The sequence below is a fragment of the Macaca thibetana genome, chromosome 10 (genome assembly GCF_024542745.1).
Source record: "Macaca thibetana thibetana isolate TM-01 chromosome 10, ASM2454274v1, whole genome shotgun sequence".
Taxonomy (NCBI): domain Eukaryota; kingdom Metazoa; phylum Chordata; class Mammalia; order Primates; family Cercopithecidae; genus Macaca; species Macaca thibetana.
In genome coordinates, this window is record NC_065587.1 from 61,427,970 (window position 1) to 61,442,553 (window position 14,584).

The following is a 14,584-nucleotide window of genomic DNA, read 5'->3' on the forward strand; positions in this document are numbered from 1 at the left end:
TTTATTGTCTAAAGCTATGATGTCCAGTAAGATAGCTACTCGCCATATGTGGCTACTGAGCACTCTAAATGTGGCTAGTCTAAACTGAGATGTGCTGTATGTATAAAATATATACCAGATTTCAAAGATTTCATTTGGGGAAAAATCTTATTAATAATTTTTAATATTGGCCAGGCAAGGTAGCTCACGCCTATAATCTGAGCACTTTGGGAGGCCAAGGCGGGTAGATCATTTAAGGCCAGGAGTTCGAGACCAGCCTGGCCAACATGGCAAAACCCCATCTCTACTAAAAATACAGAAATTAGGTATGGTGGCACATGCCTGTAGTCCCAGCTGCTTGGGAAACTGAGGTGGAAGGATCACTTGAACCCGGGAGGCAGAGGTTGCAGTGAGCCAAGATCACACCACTGCACTCCAGCCTGGGTGACAGAGAGAGACTCTTATCTCAAAATAATAATAATGGCAATTTTTAATATTAATTACATGTTGAAATAACAATATTCTTTGCTGTAATGGGCTAAATGAAATATATAAATATTACCAAAATTTATTTCACCTGCTTCTTTTTATTTAATGAGGTTACCAGGAAAAGTTTATATATGTGCTCACATTATATTTCTAACTGGACAGCATTGTCCTACACTATAAGCTCCTTCATCTGCTTTGTTCAGACCCAAATGCCCATCTGAGAGCAAGGCCCAGCACATAGTGATTGTTCATATGTATCTGGAATGTGAATTCATATAACTTATTATCTCTATACATTTATGCGATCCTCTTGAGGGCAACAACTTTCTTGTTCATCCTGGTATCTCTATTCCCAGCACAGTGCCTAAAAAATATTTTTCGGATGGACAAATGAACCTTCATTCTGTCCAGCTCTTCATTCTCCCAGCTCAATTCAGCCATGGAATCTCCCAGCCACTGTGTCACAGGTGCTCCGGTGCCAGGCAACAATTGCCTGGTAGGATTATGGCTCTTCTTGATGCTAATCCTGGTTATTGGGCCACATTGGTTATACCCTTCTCAAGTTTCCTCAAGTTCTGGGGGTCTGGGATGACTCTTGCTTCAGACACAACAGCAGTGGGAAGGACACTTGATATTTTGGTGTTGGTTAAAACATGGCTATTGTCCCTGTACATGTCAGGTTCATAAGTTCGATCTGCAAAACCATTGATTTAGATGGGGACTATTTCAACAAGTCTAAATAATAGGCAATAATTTGAAGCAGATGGAACAAATAGTAAAATATCCTAATTTCCAGTTTTCCAGTATAAACAAGGATCTGACAAGCTTGGTATGCTTTTTTTTTTTTTTTTTTTTTGAGACGGAGTCTCGCTCTGCCGCCCAGGCTGGAGTGCAGTGGCCGGATCTCAGCTCACTGCAGGCTCCGCCTCCCGGGTTCACGCAATTCTCCTGCCTCAGCCTCCCCAGTAGCTGGGACTACAGGCGCCCGCCACCTCGCCCGGCTAGTTTTTTGTATTTTTTTAGTAGAGACGGGGTTTCACCGTGTCAGCCAGGATGGTCTCGATCTCCTGACCTCGTGATCCGCCCGCCTCGGCCTCCCAAAGTGCTGGGATTACAGGCTTGAGCCACCGCGCCCAGCAGCTTGGTATGCTTATGCTATTTATGAAATCAGCCTGAAACACTTTTCACTATTTAATACAGCAGGAAATGGAAAACTAGCTGAGCCACTCATTAGGTGTGAGACAGGTCTCTTCCGTTTCTTTGAGCCTTGGTTTCCTTATTTGTAAAATGGAAGATAAGTAAATCTACCTCGCTGGGTGGTTGTGAAGATTAAGTGAGGTAATTATATATACAGGCTTAATACAGTGCATGGGATTTAATAGAATTTCAATCAATGGTAGCAGTGATTAACACCAACCCTGCTGGGATGTGTGCAAATTAGCAAACAAGAAAGAAGAAAGTATTCGTGGTGCCTTAACAGATGAGCCTGTCATAATGACATTTTATATTTGTTCTTCATTTTAACTATCAACAAGCTATATGTGCTCATCAGATAAAAACAGCAGACATTTATCGAGCACTCCATGCAAGGCAGTTACTATGTTATGCATTTAACATGCATCATCTTAATCTTTGCTATTTGGGGGTAAATGCTGTGTTGATGGTCAAATCAGAGAGCCAGAAGCTGAGGGTCAGGGAGGGAAATAATGTGCTCCAGGCCCCATAGCAATTAAGTGACCACATCAGGTTTTTTTTGCTCGTTTGTTTGTTTTGAGACAGGGTCTCACTCATGCTGGTAGCTGGGACTCCAGGCACGTGCCATCACACCCAGCTAATTTTTGTATTTTTTTTGTAGAGATGGGGTTTCACCATGTTGCCTAGGCTGGTCTCAAACTCCTGGGCTCAAGTAATCCCCCTACCTCAGCCTCCCAGTGTCGGGATTACAGGCATGGGCCACCTGCCTGGGTCTTTTTTTTTTTCCTTAAGAGACAGGGTCTTGCTCTGTTGCCCAGACTGGAGTGCAGTGGCATGATCATAACTCACTGGAGCCTCGAACTGGGCTCAAGGAATCCTTCCTCCTCAGTCTCCCAAGTAGCTGGGACTACATGCATGTGGCAATGTGCCCAGCTAATTAAAAAAAATTCTTTTTTTAGAGACAGGGTCTCGCTGTATTGCCCAGGTTGGTCTCAAACTCCTGGACTCAGGTGATCCTTCCACCTCAGCCTCCTGGGTAGCTGGGATTCCAAGTACAAGCCACCTTGCCCAGCCACATCAGATTCTTAATGACTTCACCAGGCCCACCTGTCATCAGTTGTACCCACAGAGGCAGAGGGGCCTGCATGAGTCATTCCTGGTGCACACTATCAGGGCATCTGCTGGCCTCATTCCTTATCCCAAAATGTTGACTGAGCACCTGCCACTTGTCAGGCATTATGTTGGTAAGTTTTTTTACTATAATGAGAAAAGACTCATTTTGCTGCCTTTAGTAATGGACACAGTAGTAGTGAATGTAAGGACTCTCAAAAAAAAAAAAAAAAAAAAAAAAAAGGGCTATGTGTGGTGGCTCACGCCTGTACCACCACCACTTTGGGAAGCCAATTTGGGAGGATCACTTGAGACTGGGATTTCGAGAGCAGCCTGGGAAACATTGCAAAATCCTATCTCTACAAAAACAAAAACAAAAACAAAAACAAAAACTAGCCTGGCCTGATGGCACACACCTATAGCTACTCAGGAGGGTGAGGCAGGAGGATTGCTTGAGCCCAAGAAGTTGAAGCTGTAGTGAGCCCAGATTGCGCCACTGCACTCCAGACTGGGCGACAGAGTAAAACCCTGTCTTAAAATAAAAAAATAATTAAAAACAGGCTGGGCATGGTGGCTTATGCCTGTAATCCCAACACTGCGGGAGGCTGAGGCGGGAGGATCACTTGAAGTCAGAAGTTTGAGACCAGCCTGGCCAATATGGTGAAACCCCATCTCTACTAAAATTACAAAAAATTAGCTGGGTGTGGGGGTGCACGCCTATAATCCCAGCCACTTGGGAGGCTGAGGCAGAAGAATCATTTGAACCCAGGAGGCGGAGGTTGCAGTGAGCCGAGATCGCGCCACTGCACTCCAGCCTAGGTGACAGAGCAAGACTCTGTCTCAAAAAATAAACAAAAAATTTTTTTAGAAAAGGAAGAGGAATCTTGGTCACATGGCCACACCTTATAAAAATTCAGAAAAAACTGACCCCCAGGCCTGATGGCAAGTCAGAATACTGCTGACAGTCATGCCTGGAGGAGCACGAACGTGGTTTGGCAACTGAAATTTCATTCTCCACCTGTGAGTTCTAGAAACTTGCAACAGGAGCTCACTTGCAACAGGAGCTCGATGTTCTGTGCTCCTAGGCTGCTGTTAAGACTTAATTACTCTGTCTCTTCCTGTTTCTGCAACCAATTACTCAGTCTCTTGACATGCAGAACTCTCCCAGCAGAAACACTGCAGGGCTCGGTGATCACTGCTATGGGTCCTGGACCAAGGTGATGGGTTAGGCCTATCAAGGCTGTCCTTGGGTGACTGGGCTTCCCTAGACCGCTGAGCTGCGGTTGGAGGTGTGGGGGATGGGGAGCTGACAGGTGCAGAGCCTGGACTCTAGACACACCCTTCCAGGTGCTGACCAGTTAATCCTGGCTTGATTCAGCTGCCACCCTCACAACATGGTGAAACGTCCATAATCAGAAGCAGCATTGCAGTGGCCTCAGATGCCTGTTGTCTCCCCACTTCACCGAGCCTGGTATCCAAAGGAAAAGTTTCCTATTGTCCATGGTCCATGTGGTGATGGCGGCTTGCACAGGCTGCCGTGAACACCCAGCCGCGAGAGCTCCTCACTTTAGTCAAATCGCACCTCCCTGGGGAGGCCTTCCCGTCTAGTCAATTTAAAATGCCACTCCCTCTGCTGGTCTCCAAACTTCCTATCTTGTTTCCCTGCTTTGTAACTTTTTTCCTTAACATTTCTCAAACATTCTACCCATTTTAGTACTTTATGATATGCCCTTGTCCTCCAAAATGTAAGTACAAAGCAGGGATTTGCTCTTTTGCCTGTTTTGTTTACCAGTTCCTAGAATTGTGCCTGCACAGAACTGATATTTCACATGAATGGAAGGAGGGGCGGGGAATCCAGTCTGGGTGGAGGTTCCGCCGGCAAAGACTTCCTGAAGAAAGTGACACAAGCTGAATCAGCTAAGCTTGAAGTGAATGATGCATTCCAAGGCACATAGGCCGGGAAAAGAACATGTGCAGGGACCTTAAGCAGAAGGGTGGCTGAGGCCTAGGGTGCTTGTGTGAGAAAAGGGTGGACAGGCAGGCCACAGGCAGAGTGAGGAGGGCCTCGCTGTCTCCTCTGGAGAATGGGAAGTCTAGGCTAGAGGCCAAGGGTAGGGTCGGGCGAGGGTGGCAGAGGGCAGGAGAAGAAAGACCTAAGAGGCTGGGCCAGCAATGAGGACCACATACAATTGGAAAGGAAGTTCCAGTGATTGAGAGGAGCTGTCCTTTACTGAGCACTTCCTGTGTGCCAAGTGCTATGCTAAGAGCTTCTAACATATTAGTTCACTGACCTTCACATCCAGCCTGCAACCACTAGGATGCATGAAAATAGGGTGATAAATGAGGGAACCCTCCACAAATCAACCAGTCTGGGTTAGTAAGGAAATTTTTATGCTGGGGGCCAGGTCATGGTAAGTGATCTATCTCTATAGCTGACACTCTTCCCCCACTGCGTGGCAGTCTCGCCTCTTCCCGTGTTTTTCACTACTCCATCACTGTTGCCTCCTATAAAACAAACTAAACAGGGTGTAAGGGACCCCCGGGTTGCAGGATTGAGATAGTGGGTCAAGAAGACCATAAAAGAGAGAAAGACAATGAGAGATTAAAGGAGAAGGGAGTGGGGTGTAGACACGGGTCCTATTAGCGGACGGGAACCTGCTTAGCAATGAGAGGGGTCAGTTTGCTAACGAAAGACAGGTCTACCAATTCAAGACACCAACCAGTGTAAAACTTCACTAAAAATAGTGGACTCAGAAAAGGGGAGAACTTTGACCCCCTTTCTTTGGTGGGGGAAATGTGGTCATTTCTCACTAAAGGACAAGGGACACAGTTGGATAAAACTGACCAGAGAGGGGTTGCAGCAGGTGGGGGGATCTTCAAGAGAGCAAATCAGAGGTGTCAGGTGGTTCTCGGGTAGGAATAAGGAGGGGGACAATGCAGAAATAAGGCCCTCGCCAGAAATGGCTGGCAGAGCGGACTCTTCAGTCCCAAGAATGTCTCCTGCTGGCAGAGGTCATCAGAGATGCCTGAAAGCCTGGTTTCCCTCAATCCTAGTCACAGTGATTTCTTTTTTTTTTCTTTTCTTTTCTTTTTTTTTTTTGAGACAGAGTCTCACTCTGTTGCCTAGGCTGGAGTGCAGTGGCATAATCTCAGCTCCCTGCAACCTCCACCTCCCAGGTTCAAGTGATTCTCCTGCATCAGCCTTCTGAGTAGCTAGGAATATAGGTGCCTGCCACCATGCCTAATTTTTGTATTTTTAGTAGAGATGGGGTTTCACCATATCGGTCAGGCTGGTCTTGAACTCCTGACCTCAAGTGATTTGCCCGCCTTACCCTCCCAAAGTGCTGGTATTACAGGCGTGTGCCACCACGCCCGGCTTAGTCACAGTGATTTCTATTTCAACTAAAGGAATGGGACCAACTGACCCCCCACTTTCTCCCATGGCCTTTGGGAGTATTCTTGTGTGTGAAATTTACCTAAAAAACGAGGACAGGGTAATATGTGCGGTGGTGACACACATACACACTGAGCACATCACTGCGATCGCTGCTACCAAAGAGAACTCCCAAAGACCAAATCTATCTCATGGTAACAGAAGCCCCAGTGGCTGGCACTGCCTACCACACCCATAGAGCTCTCCAAGGGCAGCTGTTCCTCATACACTCCACTCTCTCCTCTGCTCAAAACCAACTCCTACATTCACCTGCAATCCACCACCTGAGCTCAGGGCACTCTTACATTCCTCAAGGACTCCCGCCCCTGCCTCCATCCCTAAGTCATCCCGTCTTCTCTCCCAAAGCTCTGGCTCAAATGTTTCCCCCGCCAACTTAATCCTAACAGTTCCCCGTCTCTCCTAAGCCTGAACCCCTGCAACCCCTAGATGCACTTGGGATTACTGTTCAACCCCAGTCCAAATCCCACGTTCCATCTCACATTCCCTAGGTCAAGCCTTGGGTGTGTGTCAAGGGGAAAGTCTTAACGAATGAGAACCAGAAAACCTGCCCTTGTGACGCAGTCTCTATACCCAGTCTTGCTGGCACACGGAGATACTGATAAAAAAAACAAATACACAAAAATGAAAGAACTAGCAGCAGGGCATGTTTCAAGATTTATTGAGTGCGTGAGAGGACAATGGTCCACAGCACAGAAAAAGTCAACAGGAACAAATTCTTGGTTTTCAGAAGTCACACCAGGAACAGGCAGGAGGACACGGAGGATGGCCACTGGATGGCCTGGCCTAGATGGAAGAAAACCAGTCTTCCTGGGCCATGGCACTCTGTGGCACTGGCAGGGCAGAGCCAGCTGAAAGGTCTTCACCTCTGGATCCCAAGTCCCCAGAGCCACAGGGCTTTTCCTCTGCCCACCCTCCACCCACGCTGAGGGAAAAGTCGATTAGTGTTGTGCTGAGACAATAGGGGCAAGAAGGTCCAGCCATGCGTCATGGAGTGACATCACTCATCACTTTTGGTCTGTGATCAACCCTCAAACAATCTAAAAGAGAAGACAAATGAAGCCAGCGGCTTGGAATTTCTGCCTGGGAAACACAGGCCGACTTAACCTCTTGGCATTCACTTACCATGAGGAGACCCCTCCAGGGAAGCTGGGACCCCAGGTCATTGTCTCGAGAGGCTCAGTGCCTGCACCTCCTGGGGTTTCCTCCAACAGTCTCCAGACCCAGGGCGGCATCCCTGGAGTGAGGAGGGGCCACAGAGCAGGAGGCTGCAAGTGCTTGGTCGCCAGTGCTCTGCCATCTTTCTTCAAGCTGATGTCAATGGGAATGCCCCCAGTTAATCAAGGTATGAGTTGCCAGTTTCTTTCATACCAAACTCATCTCAAAAAGGAATCTCAATGCTCCCAAAGATTACTCAAAATAAAACTTAGGAGTCTAGCAAAACTGTCCTAGGAGTCTTGACATGCAACCGAGCAGATGTGCAACTGGCAGAGAGACAGCTGGAGAGACCTCTCAGGGCCCCTCCCATAGATGTCCCACCTCGCCGTGCTGGGAGCCAAGGACCACCCCAGCAGCCATCCCTCCACGCTCTCATTACTTGCCTGCACATCTGTCTCACTCTTGCTCACCCCAGACTCAAAGACCTTCTCATGTTGCTACCCCTCCCTGGAATACCTTTCTATTGCCCATCGCATCCCACTCTTTGAAAGACCTGCCCAGGTCCACCACCTCCAAAAGGCTGCTTCTCTTTGAAAATCTTAAGGCAGTGACTGTATGCCACCCAACATCACACTTATTTGTTAAAAAAAATAATTCACACAGGCTTTTCTCACCATCTAGTACCCAAACCTTGACACTGAGAGAGACTGTTCTCTGATAACAGGAGGCTAAGCTGAAAAAAGCCACACTAAAGTGTCTCCCATCACTCACTCACACAGCATCCTGCAATGCTCCTGAGACCAGAAGGTGCTGGCAGGAGAGAAGGAGTGTGTGAAGGCGCCAGCATTTGAAAGGGACAGGTGTGAACCCTCCAAACACGGGAAACGGCTTTCAGCAATTCCTCTCCCTGCGTTATCGATGACCAGAGCACAGGCAGCCCGTGATCATTTTTGAATGCAGGTGTATACAAGGGCAGAGAGAGATGCAGGAGGAGAAACAGATGCCAGCAGCCTGTGGACTAAGTCCAGTCCAGGAAAACAATCCAGCCCAGGACCCCAAAAGTGGCTCTGCTTTCCTGTAAAAGCCCCATAGAACTTCCCTGCCAGGAGGAATCAAAGAGAAGTCACATGGGGCAAAAACAGTGGGAAAATACTGGTTGGTAATGATAGGAATCATGTGGTCTCAAGTACCACAAAAGTCACCTCTATCAGAACATTATTTTCCAAATGAAGAAAATTAGGTTCTGAATCAGTCCTTGACTGGGATAGTGGCAGAAGGGGATTTAAAGCCAGAGGACCAGAGTCTCTGAAGCCTAGGTCCACCCATTTTCCATTACAACATCCTGCTGCCCAGGGAGAAAGGGCAGAGACCTCTTATTACCAAAGTGGGACTCTGGAGGTTTCCCCCCAGCAGGAAGTCCTAAAGGCACATGAAGGGCCAGAGGTGATGTGGGTTGGCTGGGTGGACAGCGGATCTGGGGACCCACAGTGCCATTCTCATCTCACCTCTCAACTCCCCTACACCAACCCCAAAGCCCCTGGGAACATGTACAGGACTGTACTAGATACAAAGAACCAACATTCCAAAGAATGAACCAGAGATCTTACCTCAAGGACACGGAGGTCTAGCATGTTCCCGACATGACAACTCCCATGCCTCTGCACACAGTGGACTATCTGCAACAGATAAGATGCCATGAGTGAGCACCTAGCTTGTCCCTGCTCACAGCAGGGATGGCAAGCAACAGGAAAGGGCTTAGCACAGTAGTTACCAGACAGTAAACATTCCTAAGCAAACACACTATTTCCTCATAAAAGAGAAAATAGTTAACTCTACAGAGGAAGACAGTGGATGGTCTATGGCAGGGTGAGGGTGGCCAGCACTGATCAATGTGTAGTTAATCAGCAGAAGATTGAAAGATCAAAACCAGGTTTACAGGAGTGTGCCGCGGCTGAGGCAGTGACTCTGCTGGTCGTCAAGGGAATTTAAGCAACACACATAGCCTGGTTCCCAACAGCAGGAAGCAGGAAGTGAAAGCTCTAATCATGACGTGACACCCACGGCAGCCCCCAATCCCCTGGATGCCCCAGGTGTGTGCAGCTTTGAGAAGCAGGAGTGTAGGAAAGTTCCCGGGACAGGAAGGTGAAGATGTGGACCCTCCAAACACGGCAACCTTCCCCATATTTCCTCTGCCTGCACTACCAATGACCAGGACATGGGCGGCCCGTGATCACTTACGAATGCAGGCGCAGGAAAGAGCAGAGGGCAATCCAGGAACAGAGGCCAAAATGAGCTGCCTGGAGACTGCCAAAGCGCCAAGCCCAAAGGATCTGAGCGCTATCCACCTAATGCAGTACAAAGATCTCATGTGCCCCCATCAAGAAAGTCACAGAAGACTAATTTTTGGTTAAAAAAAAAAAAAAAGGCTAAATTGTTCATTCATCCCACAAATATTAAGTATCTACGGGTTGCCAGACATCATGGGTTCAAAAGCAAGAAAAACGTGCAAGATCTCCCCTTTACAGAGTTTTCGCAGTTTCATTACGTTACAGAAAGTCAAGCTCAAGAGAATGAAAGAACTTAGCCAGGCTCTCTTCTGCACCCGGCTTTGCCAGACAGTTCTCGGAATTCATGGCCATGCCCTCCGCTGGGGTCCCCCATGGTGCTCATGACCAACACCACTTACCCAGGGACATTCTCACCGCGCGGACAGTGGGAGCCCCTCAGGGAGTGCAGATCAGGGTGCTGCGGGAAAAACGGGGGCTCTGGCTGGTGCGGAACCAGCAAAGTCATCCAAGGGAGAGCTGTCATCTGTCTCCAGGAGAGCCGCACAGCCCACGAGGCCTAGGCAGGGAAAAGCATAGGGAAGGGGCTTAGTACAAGGTTCTGGCAAAGGAGTCTGGAATTCGCCCCTCTGGGGCCCTGGGCGTCCTCTATTAAAACCTCAGCCAATTGGTCTGTAAAGTGGAGGTTTTACAGGTTATTGAGGAGAAAATGAGTTAACGGTTCCAAGGACGTGGCACAATGACTGACACTCTGTAGGCAACCGACAAGCAGCTTTGGGGGCTTCCAAAGTCAGGAGTCGGAGATCGGGGTCGGGGGAGTGAAAGTCGCGAGGTCTCTAGAGCCCCTCAGCCCGCGTGCAAGGCCCCGGGCTGCACGTTTCTCAAGGGGCACTAAGCCTCCCCGCATAGAGACTGTGCGGACCGGGGGTCTGACGTCTGCATGGGGTCGGCTCAGCCCAGCGAAGGCCGAGGGCGCGGCTCACCCGCCAGTCTCTTTCCCGAGGACACGCGAATCCTGAGGGGCCCACCCCGGCGGAGGGGACGCAGCACTGCACCAGGGGCTGGGCCTGACGTCCGGCCGGCTCTTCCCACTCCCCTCGGGGCCTCAGTTTCCCCTTTTGTCGGGAAGGAGGTACACAGCACCCGCCTTGGGAGGCCACTGGGGGTTCTTGGGAAGACCACGCCTCGGGCGCTGCCTCTCAGTGACTCATCCCGGGCGTCAGGATGGATGGCGGCCAGTACAGGGGTAACCTCGCGGAGGGGGGCGAAGAGCAGTCTGCAAACCGCAGCCACAAGACTCTCTCTCGGGTGCTCTGCGCCAGCGGAAATACGGCTGGGGGCGCGGCTGCAGCCTAGAGCGGCGCTTCCGCCGGGCCCCTACCTGCGCAGACGTGCCTGCAGCGCCCCCTGGCCGGACGGAGCTGCAATTCTGTCCCTCTACTAACGCCCTTTATCCAAGCGTTCATCTAAAGGAGCATCCCTTCCATGAGTTCACCCACCCATCCATTTACCCAGAAAATATTTGTGAAACGTCAGCTTCCATTTGAGGACACAGTGAGAAGACAGCCATCAGTCTATAAACCAGGAAGTGGGCCCTCACCACTTCCTGGTTTACCAAATCTACTGGTACCTTTGATCTTGGACTTTTAGCCTCCAGAACTGTGAGAAATAAATTTCTGTTGTTTATAAGCCACCCAGTTGATGATGGCACTTTGTTACGGCAGCCCAGTCGGGGGTCGGTTGGCAAATAGGTCAGCTTGGACCATGGCCAGCCTAGTGTCCACACACCCTCCTCTCCAAGCAAAAAAATAGAAAAAAATCCACTTCAAACATGCATCCCTTCTATCATTGGCAAGAGTGTGTCTGCAGTCTTGTTTTGTTTTTGACGTCAGCAGACAAAGGGTCAGTCATTGAGAACAGACTGTTCTTTAAATGCTGTAACAAAGGCTGTCACAACACACTTATTCAAGAACTCAACATGCTGCCCTGTTTGCTGGAATCCCTCACCACGTAGGCCAGTGTCACAGATGGGAAAGTCAACCTGGATAAGCAAAACGCCCACAAGGCTGTATGCAACAGCCAAACCCTCAGTGGAATTTCTTAATAACTGGCCATTTAGGACAAGTTAAGGAAAAGACTTGGGCTTTTAGATAGAATGTGTTGGCGATACAAACCTAACTTATGCTTCAAAAATAAAATACATTATTGGAAACTTATGTAATCAAGCGAGGGGAAGGGCAGAGGTCAAGCTGGGCCTCCAAAACAACGAACACCAGAACTGGAATTCCATCCCTGTCCTGCAACTCTGCCTCTCTCTCTGGGTGGACTTCTGACTTCACACTCGCTCTAGTTTTTTGCTTATAGTGAGGGACATATGCCACATTTACCCAGGGGAATATCTCCATCCTGCTTCCACTGAGGGTAGGCAGGACTGCCACATACAGTTGTGCAGGTCGTGTACTGCACTACTCCTGGGAGCACCATTCACATCATAGCCTATGGTTGAGAAGCAGAGATGCCAGGGATGCTTGGGCAAGCCGATGACACAGAAAACACTTGACTTAAAGGAGAGAAAGTGTTTTCCGTAGCGTGTTCTTCTCTGGTGCAGCAGAGTCACCCTGTGTCATACCATGTAATCCTTAAATAATGGTCCTTCTAATAAAGGCCGTTGAAAATATCTCTGAAGGGCAACACTTTGAGGGATTTTTTCTCCAAGCTACTTGAGATCAAGCAGAAGACTTTAATTAAACCTGTGACAGTGAAACCTGTGCAGGGTCATTAAAAAAAAGGAAAGATTTGCAAGCAGTAGCGGGGCTTTCTGAGAAATGCTATTCTGAACTCCACAAACTTTTTTTTTGAGACAGAGTCTTGCTCTGTCACCCAGGCTGGAGTGCAGTGGTGCGATCTCAGCTCACTGCAACCTCTGCCTCCCAGGTTCAAGGGATTGCCTGCCTTAGCCTCCTGAGTAGCTGGAATTACACCTGGTGACTAATTTTTGTATTTTTAGTAGATTGCACCATATTGGCCAGGCTGGTCTTGAACTCCCAACCTCAGGTGATCCGCCTGTCTCAGCCTCCCAAGTGCTGGGATTACAGGTGTGAGCCACCATGCCCGGCCTGATTTTTACAACCTTTGACACTCAAGCTCTCAATTCTCAAAATTACCTTCTGGGCCAAGGATAGGCACTTCCACCCTTTCTGGAGCTCTTGGAGGAGTCACCCATCTCTAAGATCCCTCGTCTAATTTGTCTTGAGTGTGGGTTAGGACTTGTTGAGGCTGCACACCCCTCAGGGTGTCTGTGCTTTGCTCGTTCATGGGATGCTTGGCCGAGTCCCCACTCCTTCCTGAGGAAGCTCACCCGGCAGGCCCTATCCAGCATGGCAGGGTGTGTGGTAGGGGTGGGAAGGTGGGCTGCAACAGAGGTAAAGGAAGGAGGAGTAGGTGTCAGGGAGCCTGCAGGTGGTCACATCCAGCTGTCACCATTTATAGAGGCAACTGATTTCCACTCTCGTGTCCACCTCTCCCGAGTGGTGGGGTCAGAAGGCATTCACAGGGCAGAAGCACCACTCCTGCCCTTCAAGGGCACTGGGACCAAGACTTTCCAACTGAAGTCTGCCAACTTTTTTTTTTTTTTTTTTGAAACAGGGTCTTGCTCTGCCATCCAGCTTGCAGTGCAGTGGTGAAATTATGGCTCACTGCAGCCTCCACCTCCCAGGCTCAAGCAATCCTCCAGTCTCAGCCTCCTGAGTAGCTGGGACTATAGGAGCATGCCACCAGGCCCTGCTAATTAAAAAAAAAATTGTAGAGATAGGGTCATACTATGTTGTCCAGGTTGGTCTCTAACTCCTGGTCTCAAATGATCCTCCTGCCTTGGTCTCATATTCAGTCCATAACATCCTCCAAGGGTTTTTGAGATGTTGCTCCACGACACCAACATACATTTCCTATTGATGTACTTTCATGCTGGGATTACAGACATGGGCCACCAGGCCTGGCCCTATGCTCATTTTCTGCTTTTGTTATTTCATTAATTTATTTGTTTTGTTTTTTGAGTCAAAGTCTTGCTCTGTCACCCAGGCTGGAGTGCAGTGGTGTGATCTCAGCTCACTGCAACCTCCGTCTCCTGGGTTCGAGTGATTTTTCCTGCTTCAGCCTCCCGATTAGCTGGGATTACAGGTGCCCGCCACCACACCCGGCTAATTTTTGTATTTTTAGTAGAGACGGGGTTTCACCATCTTGGCCAGGCTGGTCTCGAACTCCTAACCTCAAATGATTCACCTGCCTCAGCCTCCCAAAGTGCTGAGATTGTAGGCGTGAGCCACCATGCCTCGCCCTAATTTTATTTTATTTGAATCAGTTAAGTTGTCCTGTTTTCTTTCTTTCTTTCTTCCTTCTTTCCTTCCTTCCTTCCTTCCTTCCTTCCTTCCTTCCTTCCTTCCTTCCTTCCTTCCTTTTTTTTTTTTTTAACAGAGTCTTGCTCTGTTGCCCAGGCTAGAGTTCAGTGTGGCACACTAACTGCAATCTCCACCTGCTGGGTTCAAGCGATTCTCCTGCCTCAGTCTCCCAAGTAGCTGGGATTACAGGCGCCCGCCACCATGCCCAGCTAATTTTTGTATTTTTAGTAGAGACGGGGTTCACCATCTTGGCCAGGCTGGTCTTGAACTCCTGACCTCAAGTGATCCACCTGCCTCGGCCTCCCAAAGTGCTGGGATTACAGGTGTGAGCCACCATGCCCAGCCTTTTTCATTTTTTTTTTTAAGCCCTCAGAGCCAAAAGCAGACTGAGACACAAGGAATTTTTCTTACATGTCAGAATTAAGTGAGCCCTCTCCTGTTGCCACAATGAACATTTCCCTTTCTTCTTTTGCATCAACATTTAAAGGTCATCTATTACAGGCCACACAATGAGATGGGGAGAT

General features: G+C 48.9%; 1 long non-coding RNA gene and 2 other non-coding genes across 3 annotated transcripts; all 3 read right to left on the minus strand.

Annotated features, from left to right (window-relative positions):
- Positions 1 to 6,867: 6,867 nt before the first annotated feature.
- Positions 6,868 to 10,096, minus strand: LOC126964353 (uncharacterized). The gene is made up of 4 exons (XR_007729342.1): positions 10,084 to 10,096; positions 8,989 to 9,057; positions 7,349 to 7,534; positions 6,868 to 7,263 (listed from the first exon to the last, which is right to left on the minus strand). It is a non-coding gene; the product is annotated as an uncharacterized LOC126964353 (long non-coding RNA).
- LOC126929902 (small nucleolar RNA SNORA71) lies at positions 8,210 to 8,343 on the minus strand. The gene has a single exon (XR_007717335.1). It is a non-coding gene; the product is annotated as a small nucleolar RNA SNORA71 (small nucleolar RNA).
- LOC126929904 (small nucleolar RNA SNORA71) lies at positions 9,498 to 9,629 on the minus strand. Its single transcript, XR_007717337.1, has one exon. It is a non-coding gene; the product is annotated as a small nucleolar RNA SNORA71 (small nucleolar RNA).
- Positions 10,097 to 14,584: the final 4,488 nt, after the last annotated feature.